The 10875-nt window shown below is 36.1% G+C and overlaps 1 pseudogene; it reads right to left on the reverse strand.

Annotated features, from left to right (window-relative positions):
- Positions 1-6418: 6418 nt before the first annotated feature.
- Positions 6419-7940, reverse strand: LOC140507779 (chondroitin sulfate N-acetylgalactosaminyltransferase 2 pseudogene; annotated as a pseudogene).
- Between the last annotated feature and the right edge of the window lie 2935 nt (positions 7941-10875).

The raw sequence follows: 10875 nt of genomic DNA on the forward strand, positions 1-10875 counted from the left end.
TGGAAATAGTGTTTTGGAAGTCCAAGCCTCCAATCTCCCAGGGAGAATAAGAGGAATCTCTGAATCTATTTTCCAGTTTTGTGTCCCTTTAAAATATTTGCACCAAAGTCAACTCTCGTGATGTCACTTGTTAGGAAAGGCCAAGAAAAGAGAAGGTAGGTGGGCAAAGTGTGCCAATTTCCCTCTGATTCTTGGTGAAGGAAATCAAGTTGGCATAATCTTGACATTTTCCTTGTCTTTAGTTCTCATTATTCTCTATCTCTGCCATGAGAGATTAGTGACAAGGCAGGGGAACTTGCCCTTTTGCCTGAAGTCCAGGCTTTTTTTCAGGCAGTTTTGTGGCCAATCACTCTTGAAGGCATATGGTTTCTCTCAAGGCCAGAAAAGTCCTAGAGAAACTTTTCCCCTCACGTTCATGGAAAGTCACTTTCCCAATCTAGCCACAGTGCCCAGAATCCAATCTCCTTCTTTTTAGTGATCTTGCTTTGCCTTTACTATGCTCTCATGGCTATCCCTTTAAGCAACTGGAATGCAACAAGACGTTAATAATATCAACTGATATTTATATAGTGGTTTAAGGTTTACAAAGCATTTTACAAACATTGTTTCATTTGATTCTCACAATAAACTTGTGAGGTAAGTGCTATAGGAATGAACTAATTCATTTCATAGCTCACCAGCTACTTATTGTATAGGCAATTAAAAAATTTAGGAGGAAAATTGAAGCCAGATTGTGGAGAGCATTGAATGCCAAGTTAAGAAACTTATGCTTTGTCCGGTAGGTAATGGGGAGCTATTGAATATTTCTTGAGCAAAGAAATGATGTAAACATATCTGTTAATTAGGAAAATTGATCTGATATATGTGTGTGTGTACATTTATATATATTATACTTTTATACATAGATACTTCATGTATATATATCCGTGTATATATGTGTATGCACATAAGTATGTGTATACATAACTACATCTATTTATCTATTATGATAGTTTGGTTGGGGAGAGACTGAGGTTTAAGAGACCAGAGAGGACACTATTCTAATAGTCCATGATATTGCTCCAACAGCCTGAACTAGGGTCATAGAAGTAGAAATACATTGACAGAGTTGTTAAAGCATGTTTTGATATGCTTCATTTGTATTGTAGGCATGCTTTTCAGGTGGACATGTCCTATGGTCATCTGGAAATGGGAGTTTAGAACTGGGGAAGAAAAGTCATGACTGAAGATGAAGATTGGGAAGCCAGCCACCTAAAAAGGAAAATTTAAATCATGATTATAAATAAGGTTGCCAAGGGAGAACATACAGATTTAGAAGAGAATGAGTAGAGATGGAGTTTTGGGGGAGATCTTGATGAAGGAGAAAAGCCAGCAAAGAAGATTAACAAGTAATAATCTAAAAGGAGAATCAGGACAGCATAGGGTTATGGAAATCAAGGAAGACCTCTCTACCTAGAATAAGGGTGGCAGTCTGGTAAAACCTATGGATGATTCTCAGAAAAATGTTTTTAAATGTATAAAATAAGATATATAGAATTGCAAAGGACATCAATTATATCAAAATGCTATTATCAAAATACTTTTTAAATGAAAGTTCACAGATCCCAAGTTAAGAAATGAGAAATAAGGGAGTGGAGCCAAGATGACAGTGTAGAAGGGTGATCTGTAGGAGCTCTCCCCCCACAGCCCATAAAATGCCTGTAAAAAATGACTCTAAACAAATTATAGAGCAGCAGAAGCCACAAAACGACAGAGTGAAAGAGATTTCTAGACCAAGGCAGCCTGGAAAGCTGACAGGAAAGGTCTATTGCACCAGGCTTGAAGCAGAGTGCAGCCCAGCCTCGTCTGTGTAGTGCAGCAGGGACAGGACCAAACAGGGTTCAGGGCACCACCAGCAGTGGCTGAGGTTTCCAGATTCCTCAATTCATAAACACCAAAGATAGCTTCAAAGGTCAGTGAGAAAGCTCTTTCACTTGGGTGAGAAGGGAGCAGGGTCCTCCCCAAGCCCTAACACTAGGTGGCAGCAACATCCCTTTTTGGAGCCCTTGGCCTAAAGACCCTGGGGGAATTGAGCAGCTGATCTGAGTCTCAGTCCTGAGTGGCAGTCTTGAGGTGAGGAAGAGCTCTGGTTGGTGGAGCTGCTAGAAGCTCTGGAAAAGGAATTCTACTGACAGATCCTGGGCAGAAAAGCTTGTGGTAGCTCCCAGACCAGAGTGTAGGCCAAGAGAGGGGTAAACTCCTCTTCCTTGATTGTGTCACCTTGGAGGAACTGAGAATTTATAGGTCCCCAGAGTATACCTTTCTCTTGACAAAGGACTCAAAAGTCAAGTAACTAGCTGGGAAATTGCCCCAAAAAGGGGAAAAAGTAAGAATATAAAAGGTTACTTTCTTGGTGAACAGATATTTTCTTCCATCCTTTTGGAAGAGGAAGAGCAATGCATGTCATCAGAGGAAGACATAAAAATCAAGGCTTCCGCATCCAAGATCTCCAAAATAAATATGCAAAGGTTTCAGCCCATGGAAGAGCTCAAAAAGGATTTTGAAAATAAAGTAAAAGAGATGGAGGAAAAATTGGGAAAAGAAATGAGAACAATGCAAGAAAATAATGAAAAGCAAGTCAACAGCTTGCTAAAAGAGACTCCCCCCCCCCCCAAAAAAAATGCTGAAGAAAATAACACCTTTAAAAAGAAATGATAAATAGGCAATAGCATGGCATCAAATAAATGACCCATAACCATCACTAATTGTTATTCATCATTCTTTCAAAGAAATATTTTGTGTATCAGCACTTCTGTGGCAGAAAAGAAATGGGAGAAAGCTGACTTTGGAGTGAAGACTTGAAAGGAACAAAAAGCCAGGGAATAGATGAAGGGATTCCTATTTTTCTCCTTTGGTTGTCATGAACTGAAGCTTTTGGGTTGGAAGCTTGAACTTCCAAAACATTATTCCCACAACTCTCCTTCATTTTGAGAAAAGGAGACTTCAGAACCCAAGTCCTTTTGAAGCTAAGGAAGTGGTGACGGTGGTGACAGACTTTTTATTCTTTCCTAATCTGTGTGGGAATTCTTTTTCCTAGGTTGCTGTGATTTCATGACTCAATGGAAATTAACCAAGCCATATGTTCCAAAAGCCTTTTTTAGTGCCCTTTCTACTACCCATAGGCACAGTAATAGTCCCCCAATCAATGGTTTCTTTTGTGGTAGAAAGGAAATGGAAGCAAAGTTGACGTTTATTGATTGGGGAATGGCTAAGCAAATCATGGTGTATGAGTGCAAAGGATGATATGATGAATACAGAAAATCATGGGAAAACTTTTATTTGAATTGATGCAAAGAGATGTTAGAAATAAAAACAAATAAAACAACATATATACAAGGACTAGACCAATGTTATGGTGAAAATAAAAAGCAACAAAACTAAAGCTCAATGATATGTAATTATAACAACCAATTGTGACCATGGAGGAGAGATAATAAAATGTCCTTCCTTCCCTTCTTTGCAGAGGTGAGAGACTAGGAGTCTGGAACGTTGCACATATTGTCAAATTTGTTTGATGTGTTGCCTAGAACTGATGAATTATTCACTTTCTCCCCTCCTCTTCTTTTTTGACCTTTATTACAAAAATGACTTGTTCATGGAGAGTAATAGACATAGAAATAAAATTTATGTAAAAATCAAAGATATTCAAAAAAATTTTTTTGGTAGTAAAAATACTTTGTTGGTTCTATACAATGTAGAAAATAGTAACATTTGCATTCTATTAAAAAACTATTCAATGCAAAATTCTTATATGCAAAAAGAAATAGTTGGGGCAGGTAGGTGGCACAGTGAATAGAGCACTGGCTCTAGGGTCAGGAGGTCTAGTTCAAATATGGCCGCAGAATTCGACACTTACTAACTGTGTAACAGTGGGCAAGTCATTTAACCCTGATTGCCTCATGATGCCTCCCCCCAGAAAGAACAACCAATCAAATAAAAGAAACAGTTGTAGATTACCTTTGTAAATGATAATATTCTTTCATCTTTGATACCACAGTGTTTTGGTCTTCACAATAAATAACAGGTAATTTACGTACAAAGAACATCCAGAAAAATTTTTTAACAGTACATTTTCTATATCTTAATTAAATCCCTAAATCCTACCTCATTCAAGTAAAGGTGAATTAAACCCTGATCAAAACTACAGTAAAAACTAACAGATCACTCTAATTTGGAATTTTTTCTCATTTCTTATTCAATAAAATATCAAATAATAAAAATATTATTTCTCATTCAATAAAAAGTTCAACATATTTCTTCCTTTAAATTTTTGCAGTTTTAGTGAAAATAAGGGGAAATAAATAAAAAATCAGTACCTTTTCAAACAAAAAGTTTTAAGAAATTAAGCATTCCTTTGACATATTTCTGACTTACAAATAAAACAATTCTTATAAGTTTATGCTATGGTAATGATTTGTTTATAATGCATTAAAAGGTTTTACTATAAATGTGATTTTAAAATTATGTTGCATCTCATTGGTAATACTAATGTATATCTCAATTTATAATTTAATAAAATGGATCTTTTGAAATACTTATTTGAGATATTTTACCATCTTACATTGTTTGCTTTCCATTTTTCCAATCAATGAAGTCTAAACAGAACTATTTTCTGTGATGTTCTAACCTATCAGCCCAAAGAGACTATGTAAGCAAGTTTTCCCATAGAACAATACATTTCAACATACATCAGAAAATGGACCTTATTCAATTATTATTTTCCTTGTTATGTGTAGTGATACAAAACCAAAAAAGATCTGTTAATTTAAATGTCTAGTCCTTATACATTCTGAAATTCACAGAACTGGACTGTTTGTTTAACTTACATAAGCAAACACTGTTTATGTATCTAACTAACTGCTGCTTCATACAGAACTATTTACCAACATAGTTAAAAGTTCTGTGGAGGCAGCAAGTGTAGGAGTAAAAACTTTGAACTAAAAGTGCAGAGACATTAGTTCCAGGTTCTTTCTTGTATATATTTAGTTGTGTGTCCTAGAGCAAATTACATGTTTCCTCAGTTGTATAATAAGGGTATTGAGCTACATGATTTCCAAAGTCTCTTTCAACTAATGTTCTGTAATGCTGTTATTCAAATTATTTTTTATATATTTTATTCTCCATAATATACAAATAGTGTAACTACTTTCTTTGAATATGATTACTAACATTAGAATGTAATGATTAATAATTTAGTGGAACATTAATATTAAGTATCTAATCCATCCATGTACTTTCACCTAAAATCAAGTTCTTCAGTAAATTTCCCAGTGCCACACATTCTCTCACAGAGATTCATGGGTAAAGTAATAAATTGATTCAAAGATATTAAGTTCCAATCTCTGCTATTGCTGTACTTGACAGACTGATCATAGGTGAGTCAATTAGACCCTACCAATTACTTGGCCTTCTCATTCTTTTAGGAAGACCAATCAAGTACTCCATGACCACAGATCTCATCAGGAAAAAAAAAAAAGCATGGTCTCTCATAACTATTTGGCTTTTCTAAATATAAATATGATATTTATACCATTAGCAGAATAGAAATGAAACTGATCAAATGCAAAGACATAATCAAGTCATATCTAAAAAGTATGCTACCAAAACTAAGATAGACAGTATGATAACATTGTGTGGAAAATATTAGATTCTCATGGGACATATCAGGCAGTTGTTCTTTGCCACTGTAGTCTCACAAAACTGAAGATTTTAATTAAACATTTACTTTTACTTCAATTTGACTGAATTGTGTTGAGCACAGAAGGATCTGAAAAGAAGAAGTTCTTCTTTGAGAGAGCCACAACATTTTCAAACTAACTAAGGCAAGTGTATAGTGCTGGCTGCTGTTCATATTATAATGCATTAGGGGTGTATGAGTGTTCTGAGAGGACCAACACCTCTTGTGTAAGGACTTGCCTAGACCTTTTCAGGGCTGTGTATCCATATTTGGTGTCCACCTCTCACTTATGGCACCAAGAAGTTGTAGCATGTTCAGTGGCCACACCCTGACAAAACCATCTTGCCAGATAGGCTCAACCAAGGTAACCTGTAGGTCTCACACTAGTTAGTGAGTTAGGGAGGTGTCTACCCCAAATATGTGAGGACTTCCCTCATTGGAATGGGCAGATGAAAACAATTTGTTCCAAGGAATATGAAGGAGGTTGAAACAAGTGCTGTGGAACTTTGGTTTAGAACTTTGGTCAGTAATCAAAGATACTAAGGTCATCCACCATATCCTATGCCATTACCAGCCATCTTGACTTTTGTCTTGCCACTGGACTTTGATGACTCTGGAAGAGAGAGTGAGGCTGACAACGTTGTGCAACAATCCAATTCATATGTGAGTCAAGTTATCACCTCCTAATGCCATTGGTCCTTTTCAAAAATGAAGGAAGAAAAACAATAATAATGCATTAAAATGATGATGTTCACTATTTGTCCTATGTACTTGTTTATTGAGATGAGTCTCTATTGGCTTATTCAAAGATGTGAGTGAGGAGCCTCATGGTTTTTTATTGGATGCACATATGGTATTGCTCCAGGATCAGCTCATCAGCAAAGTACTTCTTGTGCCATAGGTGGAAAAGACCAGCAACTGGGATCCAAATAACAATAAAATTACCATGTAAGTATTTTCTATACAGATGAACATCCTCTCCACCCCATCCACTTACTTCCAAATAAAATCCACCAATAGTCAGAAAATCTGTTTTGTATTAACGAGTCATTCCAAAGTCAACATCGCACCGGAATCCAGAGTCTTTTTTGTGGACTAACTACTGACCAACTGTGGTTGTGGCACATCTTGACTGGTATAACCAATAACAAGACATTGCCCTTGTCCTATACTCTAGCACCCATATCTAGTCTTTGAACATGATTTAATTTCTCATTCAATGAAACTAACGGTAATTGTGAAAATTAGTTTAAACCATAATTCTAAGATGATTTTGACTTTAAATAGTCCTTCAACAAAATATAGTACTGTAAGTCGAATTCTCTTGTCCTGAAAACATATATATGTCCCTGAAGTTCTGCATAAAATGTACAGATGTTTCAGTCTTTCCAGTAAGGGGTACAATGATATTAATAACTGATTTAATAATGTCAATTATTTCACTCTTTACTTTCATAAAAGGTCCAAAGGGTCAGAACAAAATGGCATGTCTGCATTTAATAAAGTCTGCCTTCTTTAAAAAAGAATCCATATTATGTCCCCTTATTTCTCTCAGTACTATAATAACCTTTTACCAAATCATTTTTATTAAGTAGTTGTTTTTCTCAACTAATATACCTTCATCTTCTTGGTCATCTTCATCAAAATTATTAATATTCTTTAGGCCTGTTTCAATAGCTTCCACCAACCCATCTCTCTTGTCTTTCCTAATAGGACTTTTCTCTGGGTGTCAAATGAGACCCATCTCCAGTTGGAAGACTTTCATGAACATAAAACTTTCGAAAGGGGATAACACCATATTTACTAGGTAGTTTGGCTCCCATGCCTACCTCGGCTTTATCAATTTGGTAATGAAGGAATTTCAAAAGATTTCTAGGTATTTGTCCTGTGGCAGCTTGATAACCTCTCCATTGTCTCCTTTGTTCTGTTTAGTTCCCTGCCATGATCCCATTTATTCACTCATCTCCTATAATTCTTGCTTGAGTTGGGCAATGTGATATTTCAGGCTAGTTTCTCTAGTTTGATAATGTTCTTCTTCTTGCAGGAGAGCTTGATAATACTATTTACCACAATTCCTTCCAATGACACTAGGAGGAGAAACATTGCTATCAATCTATGGAGCATACTCAAGAAGGTACATAAGCAATATCAAAATGCACAGCAGGGTGTGACCCAATAGCAACCATTCAGTCCTGACTTGAAGCATTAAACCCCTTCTTGGCATTCTTATCAATTTGTAGTTTCTCAATGTTATAAGTTCTTTTCTTATTTAGAGAAATATCATCAAAATCTTTTAAAAGAACTAAATGAGGGTTCTTCTAAAGGACACAAATATTAGTTCTGATGCAGTTCAAAAATTTTCTTTATGCATTAGTAATGATTGTTTGCAGATACAGTAAGATTAAACAAATATTTCCTGTTCTTTTACCACAAAGTCCAAGAGAGATAATGCAATATGACCTAGCAAGTGAGATAATTCATTATATGGGTGATGATTTGCTGGAGAGTGTAGCATCTTCCTTCAGCAAAACTAAATCAAGTATTTCATATTCTAGCTCCATTAGCTTCTGTAGTTCAAACTAGCCCATTGAAGAAACCTCATTATCTGCATAATCAAGGGATCAAGATGTTAGGAACATTTATATTTTTTGAGTGCAAATATCGGGCTGTTTGAAAAATCATAATCTCTGGATTTATACATCATTAGCCATCTTGAAACTATCATGGAACATAACAAATGTCCCATGCCTGGAGACTAAGAGGAAGGTAAGGACATGCTCTGGGGCTAGGCTATGTAGCCTGGGGCTGGGGCACCACAGGGCATGTAGAACTGCTGGTTCTAGAAATGCCATTCCAAAACCCCCTTTTTAAATATAAAGGGAACCATTTAAATAGAGATGCTAATTTATGTTAGCATGTTGTTAGAGGTAAGATCAAGTAGATGTGATATTTTCTTCTTTGGTACATCCTAAAGCAAAATACTTTTTTTCTTAATTAGGTGGTATGTTTATTTCAGAAAGATTTTTCCCCTTGTCAAAGAAAATTTTTTACGTTAGATGCAGATCAGGGAAGACCAAGAATCTGATCCTTTGTAGGGCATTTAGTTAGACTGTGGTATTAATTAGGCCCTGATTGTAGGTTTTTTCCACATAGGATTTTTAGCTTCCCACTATTCCAGGTTTCAGACAATACTTCTGTGGGGATTAAAATTGTCCAACCTACAGTAAAAGAGACTGAGGCAGAGCTCTGAGCCAATGGCACTTTATTAAAGGGTCCATGGGTCTCCTCAATGAAGTGGACCCCAGAGCTTCCTCATGATCTGAGACACCCCCCTTTTCCAGGACCTTGTTTTTATAAGGTTTCCAAATATGCAGAAGAAGCATGGTGAAAGACAATGTCCTTGGTTGATAGACCTTGCTCTTGAGGGCTAAAAATAACATATCACTGGTGGATCACAGATTAGGTGAAGCATGGGGCATCTCCACTGACTAAGTGGTCATGAGATCATCATAAAAAATGATCTGACTTTCCAAATCATCAAGGTTACCACCCATACTGGGTTTGGACATGGAATTTGAATAGAACAGGATGGAGATAGCTTTGTCAGCATTCTTATGGTTGCACAGGTTATCCTCATAACTTGATAAACAAGCAGTGATCATTACATTAAAGTTTGAGACCCACTATAAAAACCTATCTATCCCTATATGATTTATGTTATATATCAAACTGATTGAAATATAGTAGGGGTTCATATGAATTATTTCTCATACCTCTAATATCAACCAGAAAGTTAACTTGCAAATGGATGTCCTTGGCAACTCAAGACCTGAATGTCAGTAGATCATATAATTTAGAACTGGAAGGGAACTAAGAGGGGAGACAGTCCAAACCCCTTATTTGACAAATGAAAAAAATGAAGTTGACAGAGGTCAAACAACTTGCCAAGGATACATATGGAATAAAGCCCAGTTCCTTCATCACTACTCATAAAAGCAACCCACTATCACTAATATCATCTTCATATATGAAGACAAACACATCACTATGACAAAAAATGAGCTTGCATTCATTAGTCTCCTAGCACTGACAGGATATTTACGAAAGATAAAATACTTCTAGGCTGTTTAATGATGATGAAAAGCATGAATTGCCATATCACCCATCAGTGATCATTGCTCATCATTCTTTTTTGAAAAAAAATCAATTGTCCCTGGGTGCTATTTTATTCTATTTTATTTTAGTCTGTTCCAACCATGGTAGGCTTTGTTGAAACAATGCCAAACTAAGCATTGATACCAGGTGCCTGTCCCAGCAGAATCCAATATCACACCTGCAGATAGAGTGTAAGATTACATCATGTGTCGTGCCTGAGCACCACAAATGACTCTATACTTCATCTCAAATAACATTATAATTTACACTTGGAGACTTCAGCTTATGTACCCTTGGCCAAATGAAAGTTTTTGCAGCCAAACACATCAAATTCAATATATTTTATTGCGCCAATGGGATTGTTTTTTTGAGAACATTCAACATAATTAAATCTATCAATGGCATTTTGAATAAAAGGTACCTGTCCTGAAAAGGTAGCCTAATAAACACTAGACTGTCAATTAAGAAGATACCACATAGTATTCTGTTGACAACCAAAGAAAAAGAAAAGATTCAAATCTTCTATAAATTAACTCAGGGTTCTGGGATGAAAGGTAGGACAATGGAATCTTTTGTTTGACAAAAGTGTGTAAAGGTAGAAATGCAGAACTGGAAAATCACTTCAGGCAAAATGAAAACCCTCCCAACTCAAACATTTTCCCAGTTCTGTGACACAACATGCCTCAATGGTCATTGAAACTGGAATTTTGGAAATGTTGAATTAATATATCCCATGGTCTATTTGCTCCATAATTTCCATTTTCACCTCCATACTTTGGTAGTTGATACCCTTCATTTGGGAAGACCTCATCATCATTTTATTTCATTCTTTGAACAATGTTCTTTGAATTTTGAACAAATTTCATACTTTAAACAAATTTGAGGAGTAGACTATGGTATCCTGAGCAACCTCCTAGAGGGTTGGTTTTGGAGTCAGGAATATTCATCTTCCTGAGTTCAATGTGGTCTCACACATTTACTAGCTGTGCAATCCTAGGTACAGT

The sequence above is a fragment of the Notamacropus eugenii genome, chromosome 5 (genome assembly GCF_028372415.1).
Source record: "Notamacropus eugenii isolate mMacEug1 chromosome 5, mMacEug1.pri_v2, whole genome shotgun sequence".
Classification (NCBI taxonomy): Eukaryota; Metazoa; Chordata; class Mammalia; order Diprotodontia; family Macropodidae; genus Notamacropus; species Notamacropus eugenii.